This window comes from Meriones unguiculatus, chromosome 16 (assembly GCF_030254825.1).
Source record: "Meriones unguiculatus strain TT.TT164.6M chromosome 16, Bangor_MerUng_6.1, whole genome shotgun sequence".
Lineage (NCBI taxonomy): Eukaryota > Metazoa > Chordata > Mammalia > Rodentia > Muridae > Meriones > Meriones unguiculatus.
Window position 1 is genome coordinate 22479541 of NC_083363.1, and position 7878 is coordinate 22487418.

The 7878-nt window shown below is 50.9% G+C and overlaps 1 non-coding gene across 1 annotated transcript; it reads left to right on the forward strand.

The window, feature by feature from the left end:
* The first annotated feature begins 3328 nt into the window (after positions 1-3328).
* Trnas-uga (transfer RNA serine (anticodon UGA)) lies at positions 3329-3410 on the forward strand. Its single transcript has one exon. It is a non-coding gene; the product is annotated as a tRNA-Ser (tRNA).
* The last annotated feature ends 4468 nt before the right edge of the window (positions 3411-7878 follow it).

Below are 7878 nucleotides of genomic sequence, written 5' to 3' on the forward strand. Positions count from 1 at the left end.
GGGTGGGCTTTGAGGCCCACCCGGTGTCAGTCAGTCTCTCCTTCTCTCTCTCTCCCCACCCCTGTCTCTGTCTATCTCTCTCTTTATCCCCCCCCTCTCTCTCTCTATCTCTCCCTCTCTCTCTGCCTCCAACTTTCAGATAAAATGTAAGCTCTCAGACACTCTTCAGCGCCATGCCAGCCTGCCTGCTGCCGCGCTCCCCACCATGATCACGGACTCACCCTGCGAAACGGTAAGCAAGTGGACAATTAAATGCCTTCTTTCATACACTGCCTTGGTCATGATGTCTCTTCACAACAACAGAAAAGTAACTGAGACAAGACAGGTCCAAGGATCAGTGGAAGAGTGCTTCAAAATAGATAGCATGACAAAATATTTTCAATTAATTTAAAAAAAAAGTCTGGAGAGTGAAAACAGAAGACTCCTAGTGTCACTCTGACCTACACACATCCACATACATGTAGGTATGCATACACCACACACCAAAAATAAAAAATTTATATATGTATGACCTAACACATACTGTCAACATTCAACTCACAGCTTTGTTGGCTTTATATACTGCCATATACAGTCTTTTTTATTTATTCCACTGTACCAGAGACTAACCAAGAACACATGAAGACAATATAGTGAGAACATTTAAACTAACATTGCATGGTCTAGCCCTAAACCTCCCATTCATTAACTATATAGACTTCCCCAAACAACTCATGGGCCACAATTTCTCCTGCATAAATGAAAAGCTTAAGACCAGCTCTTAATATTTCTTCTAGTATAATCTCTATGATTTTATAAAATGCCCCCAGAAGGCCTCAACAAAATAGATTTGATGGCTTTGTTTTGTTTTGTTTTTTTGAGACAGGGTTTCTCTATGTAGCCCTGGCTGTCCCAGAACCCACTTTGCAGACCAGGCTGGCCTCCAACTCAAGGCTCCACCTGCATCTGCCTCCTGAGTGCTAGGATTAAAGCTGTGTGCCAGCTCACCCAGCCCAGATGCATTTTTAAAAGAAGTCATCATGGCTAAGTGTGGCGGTGCAGGACTTAGTCCCAGCTACTCAGGAGCCTGAGACATGAGGATCACATGAGTCCAGGGGTTCTGGGCTGTAGGTTGCTATGTTTATCAGGTGTCAGAAGTACATCTGGCATCAACATGGTGACCTCACTGGAGCAGGGGACCAGGAAATGTGAATGGGTGCAAACTCCCGTGCTTATCAGTGCTAACAGGATGGAGTTTGAACAATCACTGCGCTCCAGCCTGGGCAGCTCAGTCTCTTTAAACATTAAAATGAGGGAGTCAGAGACATGGCTGAGAGGTTAAGCAGACTGGCTGCTCTTCCAGAGATCCTGAGTTCAAGTCCCAGCAACCACATGGTGGCTCAAGACCATCTGTAATGAGATCTGGCGCCCTCTTCTGGTGTGCAGGCAGAACACTGTATATGTAATAAAGAAATGAAAGTCATTACGATTTGTTATATACATATAGTTTAAAAGGGCTGGCAAGTTATCTCTGCAAGTAAAGGAAGGTGCTTGCCACACAAGAATGGCAACCTGAGTTACACCCCTAGAACACCCCCCAAAAATGAGAGAACTGACTCCAAAAAGTCGGCACACATACACACACCAATTACTAAACAAGGAAAAGTCTCACTGCTCCCAACCACATGCCTCCCCTTATTCTTCCTGAGAAAATATTACAAAAAGTTTTCTGAGAAAGCCACAAAGCATTGCCTTTCATACTTAAAACTAACTATAAACCACTGCTCAAAAGGACAGAAGAAACCAGGTCTGACTTCAGTTCTGAGCTATCATGTGGGTAGTGGGAATTGAACCCAGATCCTCAGAAGTGTAACCAAAATGCTCTTCATCACTGACCCATCTCTCCAGCCCCTGATATTTCATTTTTTAAAACGTTACATAGAAAACTTCCCTCAATTGTGCTCAGTTATACATTAGTTTTAGAATAGAATCTTTTTTTGCAGTCTTAATTTCTTCCAAAATAAAAGCAAACCATAAATCTCAGGGGAAAAAGTTAATTACTTTAAGGTGGGGTCTCACTATGTAGCCAGGCTGGCCTTCAGCACTCAATCCTCTGGTCTCAACCTTGTCAGAAGTAAAAGTTTTGATTGAAAGATTTAACCATCAATTCTCACAAAGCAACCTTAAGAGGGGAATGGGAGATCAAAGACATCTTTCATGAGCAGGGAGGCCGCCCTGGTGGGTGTGGTGACTGAGTGCCGGGGTGTAAGTCCTTGGAGGCAAATATGTCACCCTCATCTACACTCAATACGAGGACAGCGGGCATGACAATGTGAAGGCCCTGCCCGGGCACCTAAAACTCTTCCAGAACAATGGAGACAAAGCCTTCATCGTGGGCGACCAGATCTCCTCCTCCAACTACAATTTGCTGGGCCTGCTGCTGATGAACCTGGGCCTGGCTCCGAGCCCAAGATCAAGGCTTTCCTGTCCTCTCCCGGCCATGGGAACCGACCCCACAGCAGCAACGGCAAAGAGTGAGGGGCAGGAGACCGTGGGGGCGTGACCCCTTAATTAAATAAAAATAATAAACCGTTCATCTGCGTGAATGAACCAAAGGGATAAATAACCCGAAGATGAAGATGGGGGGGCGGTGTCAAGACTGTTTTCTGCGTGGGAGAGCACTACTAGGCTTAGCGGGATGAACTGGGACCCACACACCTAGCAGGCGCTCGCCAGACGCCGCGGCTTCCGGCCTCCTCCCGAGGAGCGCGCGTCGCGTCACGTCACGGCGGGAAATTCAAACCGGGAGGACGGGGCGCGGGGCGGGGCTGCGCGTGCGCGCGGGGGCCGCGAGGCGACCCAGGCTGCTGCAAAACCGGAGGGCCCTCGAGGGGTGCACGCGGACGCGCAGGGCTCGGCCCTCGAACCCCGCCCGAGGCACGCAGCCCGGAACAGGGGCCGCCCCCTCCCCACGCGCGCGCGGCCCCCGCCCGCGCGCAGCCGCCTCCCGGCAGCCCGCCGAGGGCGGCGGAAGTGCACGAACTCCCGAGCGGGCGGGCGGGCGCGCGAAGCGCGGCGACCCTGTGTTTCACGGCGCCCCCGCGGCCCAGAGCGGAGGCGGGCGGGCACGTCCGCGACCGCACAGGGTTGCGACTCCCCCGGTGCACGGGCATCCCGCGGCCAGGCCGCAGCCCTTCCCCCCTTCCTCTCCGCGTCCACGCCGAAGCTCCCGGCACCCGCGGCCTCGGCCGGGAAGCTGACGGCGGCTGCAGGCCCCGCCCATCCCGGGCCTGGCGTGAGTGCAGCGGCTGTTACACTAAAGTGTCTCCGCCTCTCCTTGCTCCTCGTAGCAGCGATGGCCGAGTGGTTAAGGCGTTGGACTTGAAATCCAATGGGGTCTCCCCGCGCAGGTTCGAACCCTGCTCGCTGCGGAAGCGGATGCTTCAACTTTTTTGAGGAATTTTTATACAAAAATGGACCTCAGTCCTGCGTCTTCCCGCCTCCTGCCCCGTAGCTGACAGATGAACCTACGGAATGGTTTGGGACACCCGGAGGCCGATAAATGTCAGGGCTGCCCCGGCTGCTGCCGCCCGACCGCTGGGCTGCGCCCCAGGGAACGCCCGCGGCCGAGCGCCAACCTCGGACTCCACCCGCTGGGAAGCTCGTCTCCTCAGGGAGGAGGGAGAGCAGCCGCTGGAGACCCGGGAACTCGGGGGAACTGTGTGTGCAGGCCGGCGCCCCAGGAACCTGTCCTTCGGGGGGCTCAGCGAGGCCTAGTTCGGGGCCGCCCTCCTCCTCCTCCCCGGGACCGCCCCTCCCCGGGACCTCCACTCCCGCTCCTCCTCCTCCTCCCGGGGACCTCCACTCCCTCCCGCTCCTCCTCCTCCTCCTCCCCGGGACCTCCACTCCCTCCCGCTCCTCCTCCTCCTCCTCCCCGGGACCGCTCCTCCTCCTCCTCCTCCTCCCCCTCCCCGGGACCGCTCCTCCCTCCCGCTCCCCCTTCCCCGGACCGCGCCTCCCTCCCGCTCCTCCCCCTCCCCGGGACCGCTCCTCCCTCCCGCTCCTCCTCCTCCTCCTCCTCCCCGGGACCTCCCCTCCCTCCCGCTCCTCCTCCCCGGGACCTCTCCTCCTCCCCGGGACCTCCCCTCCCTCCCGCTCCTCCTCCCCGGGACCGCTCCTCCCTCCCGCTCCTCCCCCTCCCCGGGACCGCTCCTCCCTCCCGCTCCTCCTCCCCCTCCCCGGGACCGCTCCTCCCTCCCGCTCCTCCTCCTCCTCCTCGGGACCGCTCCTCCTCCCCGGGACCTCCCCTCCCTCCCGCTCCCGGCTCGCCACTGTCTGGCCCCGGGCACCCTCCGGGCGAATGGCCCTGGCGGAGGTTGCTGCGTTGGTTGACTCTGGGCTCTTGTTTCCTTACATGTCTCCCCAGGAGAAGTCAGGGGACAGTTAGGGGCCGCTTTTGCTGAACGCGGCCGCTGTGCGCGCCGCTGTGTGGACTGCACGTCGTGGAGGAGAGGGGAAGAGAGGGAAGAGGCCGACAAGAAGCGCGGTTAAAAACTCTCGCAGACTCTATTGTATCTAACTGGTAAACTGGGGGGGAGTAATTTTTTGTAGGTTTTGCCTGACTAGGCTTTCCAGAATGTTATATTGATCCCGTGTTGTATTTTGAACAAGAAATGTATGAGGTTCGCGCTTGGGACCGTGCGCATCCGCTGCTCCTGTACACCCGCTGTCCATCCGAATCCCCGCCTCTTGCCTCCATCCAGGTCACTAATAATTGCACCAGCTTCCTAGTTAGTCTCCTGATGTTCGTGAGCCGCAAATCGCATGTGGCCTGTCTAGGAAAGCCTGGGGGACAAACGCCGTTTCTTAAGTAAGACACGGAGATAATGCTGGGCAGTGATGGTGTCTTTGATTCCAGCGCTCGGGAGGCCAAGGCAAGCGAATCTCTGAGTTCTGTCGACAGAGAGAGTGACTCCTCTTATTTGTTTAAACTGAAAAGTTTAATATTTTTACTCTGTGCGCAAATATTAATCCAGCGTCTAGCTAGATGGAACAGCAGCTAAGCAAGCGTAAGCGCTTTTGTGAAAAACCGGAGCGCAGTTCCAGGGCGTCTAGCACCCTCTTCTGGACTCTAAGAGCACCTGCACTCACATGTGCACATAGACACGTATAGACACAAATACATACACATGATTTAAAATAAAATCACTTTAAAACGTTTGTTTGTTTGTTTAAGTATTTTATGTATGTAAGTGCTCTGTCTTCACGCACACCTACACACCAGAAGAGGGCATCAGATCTCATTATAGATGGTTGTGAGCCACCATGTGGTGGCTGGGAATCGAACTCAGTGACCTCGGAAAGAGCAGCCAGTGCTCTTAACCTCTGAGCCATCTCTCCAGCCCCATAAAGTCATTTTTTTTTAATTTTTTTTTTTAACTGGAGAAACAGAAGCTGGGCGTGACAGCATACTTCTAGCTCTCACGAGGCAGGGACTGGAGGTCTCCATTATGTCCTCCTTGCTTATATACAGACTTCAAGGACATCCTGGACTACAATAAGGAAACAGCAGAGATTCAGAATTATAACCCAGAAACGCAAATTTACAATGCACATTTAATGTGTCAGTTTTCTCTTGTCGTTTATTCATGTGGCTGACACTGGAGCCAGGACCTCGTGCACAATGTTCTACTACTAACCTAACACGCTCCCGCCAATTTAGCTTTTAAGCGGTGCTCTAGGAACTGCAGGAGATGGCTTCGTTTGACAAATATGTCTGTTTATTGGCAAATTAATCTTTTGAGTTTTGGGTCTTTGGCCTGGTTTGGTTTGGTTTTTTGAGACAGAGTTGCTCTGTGTAGCCCTGGCTGTCTTGGACTCACTTTGTAGATCAGGCTGGCCTTGAACTCACAGAGATCCTCCTGCCTCTGCCTCCCAAGTGCTGGGATTAAAGGTGTGTGCCACTAGGCCTGGCCTCTTATTGGTGAATTATATCCTACTCCTTTAAGAATAGTGATAATGAGATACTCAGCAGGGGAAGACACTAGCCACCAAAGCCTACCAAGATGAGTTTCATCTCTGGCACTCGGCAGGTGGAAGGAGAGAGCTGACTCCTACACGTCGTCACGTCCTCTCAGCTCCACCTTCGTGCTCACACACACACACACACACACACACACTAAACAAATGTGGTCTTAGAAATCATTTCAAGTAAACAAATAAAAATTTAGAGTAATTAAGAAGAAGAGAGGGAGAGGAGAAGAAAGGGGGAAGAAAACCTGGGAGGGGAGGTTCTTGGATAGACAGCCAGTGGGCTCTTCCCGTCCTGGCACGCTGCCCCTGGCAATACACAAGCTCCGTGGTCCCTTTGAGCATGGTTCAACACAGTTGCTCTGCTCCAGACCAACTATCTGCTTTCAGCCAGGAAGGGACAAGGCATGAGTCTTCAGAGTAGGATTTACTTACCTAAAATAATGTGAGATGGCTATTGATATCTGCAAGAAATTCTTAGAAGATTACTCAAAAGACATTAAAAGTAACCAGGCGTGGTGACACGTGATTTTAATCCCAGCACTCAGGAAGCAGAGGCTGGTGGAGCTCTAAGTTTGAGACCAACCTGATCTACATAGGGAGTTCCAGATCAGCCAGAGAAACATAATGAGACTTTTTTTCTCAAAACAGAATGGCTCAGAGGTTAAGAGCAATAGCTGTTCTTCCAAAGGTCCTGAGTTCAATTCCCAGCAACCATATGATGGCTCATATGAGATCTGGTGCCCTCTTCTGCATGGAGGCAGAATAATGTATAAATAATAAATAAATATATCTTAAAAAAAAAAAAAAAACACCCATATGGACAAGCTATTCCACTCCTGGATATGTCCTACAGAACATACCCCAGCAGAGAGCTGTTTGCACCTGTTTGCTACTGTTTTGTGTGCTGCAGCAAGGAAATGTATTCATCAACAAGTGAATAGATGCTGAAAGTTTTGTATACATATAAAATGAAATACTACCTCACTCTAAAGAAAGATGAGATTGGGCTGGAGAGGTGGCTCAGAGGTTAAGAGCTGATGCCCTTTTCTGGTGAGCAAGTATATATGCAAAGCAGAATACTGTATACATAACAAATCTTAAAAGAAAAGAAAAGAAAGATGAAATCACAAAATTTTTCAGTAAACTGGAGGAACTTGGAGTGTATAATAGTAAGCGGGGGTCACACAATCTCAGGAAGAAAGAAGCTGTAAATTCTCCCTCCTGCCTATACCATGAACATGTGTGTAAACAAACGTATGCAGGTACAGTGTAACACATAGAAGGGAGAACAAGAAAGAACAAATGTTACATGACAAAGACTGACTCAACACACTTGAGTCCTGAAAGAGACTGTACAGCTCAGTGTTACTCTAATGCCAACTCTGAATGGGTTTTAAGTAGGTGCATAAAGATATATTCAATAGCGTGGGGGATCCTGATTCCAAAGAAGAAAAAAAAAAAAAAAAAAAAAAAAGGAGAGAGTTCAAGACCAGCCTAGTCTACATAGTGAGTCCCAGGCCAGGCAGAGTTACATGGTGAGACCCTGTCTCAGAGAGCAAAGAATTTCTCCCCAATAGTGAAAGCATAAAATCCAGTGTGACAGGATATATACTCACTCATAAGTGGATATTAGACATATAGTATAGGATAAACATACTAAAATCTGTACACCTAAGGTAGCTAATCAGGAAAGAGGACTGTGGCTAAGATGCTCAATCCCCATTCAGAAAGGCAAAGAGGATGGACATCGGAGGAGAGAGAAAACAGGGAACAGGACAGGAGCCTACCACAGAGGGCCTCTGAAAGGCTCTACCCTGCCTTATCGAGGCAGATGCTGAGACTCATAGCCAAACTTTGGGCAGAGTG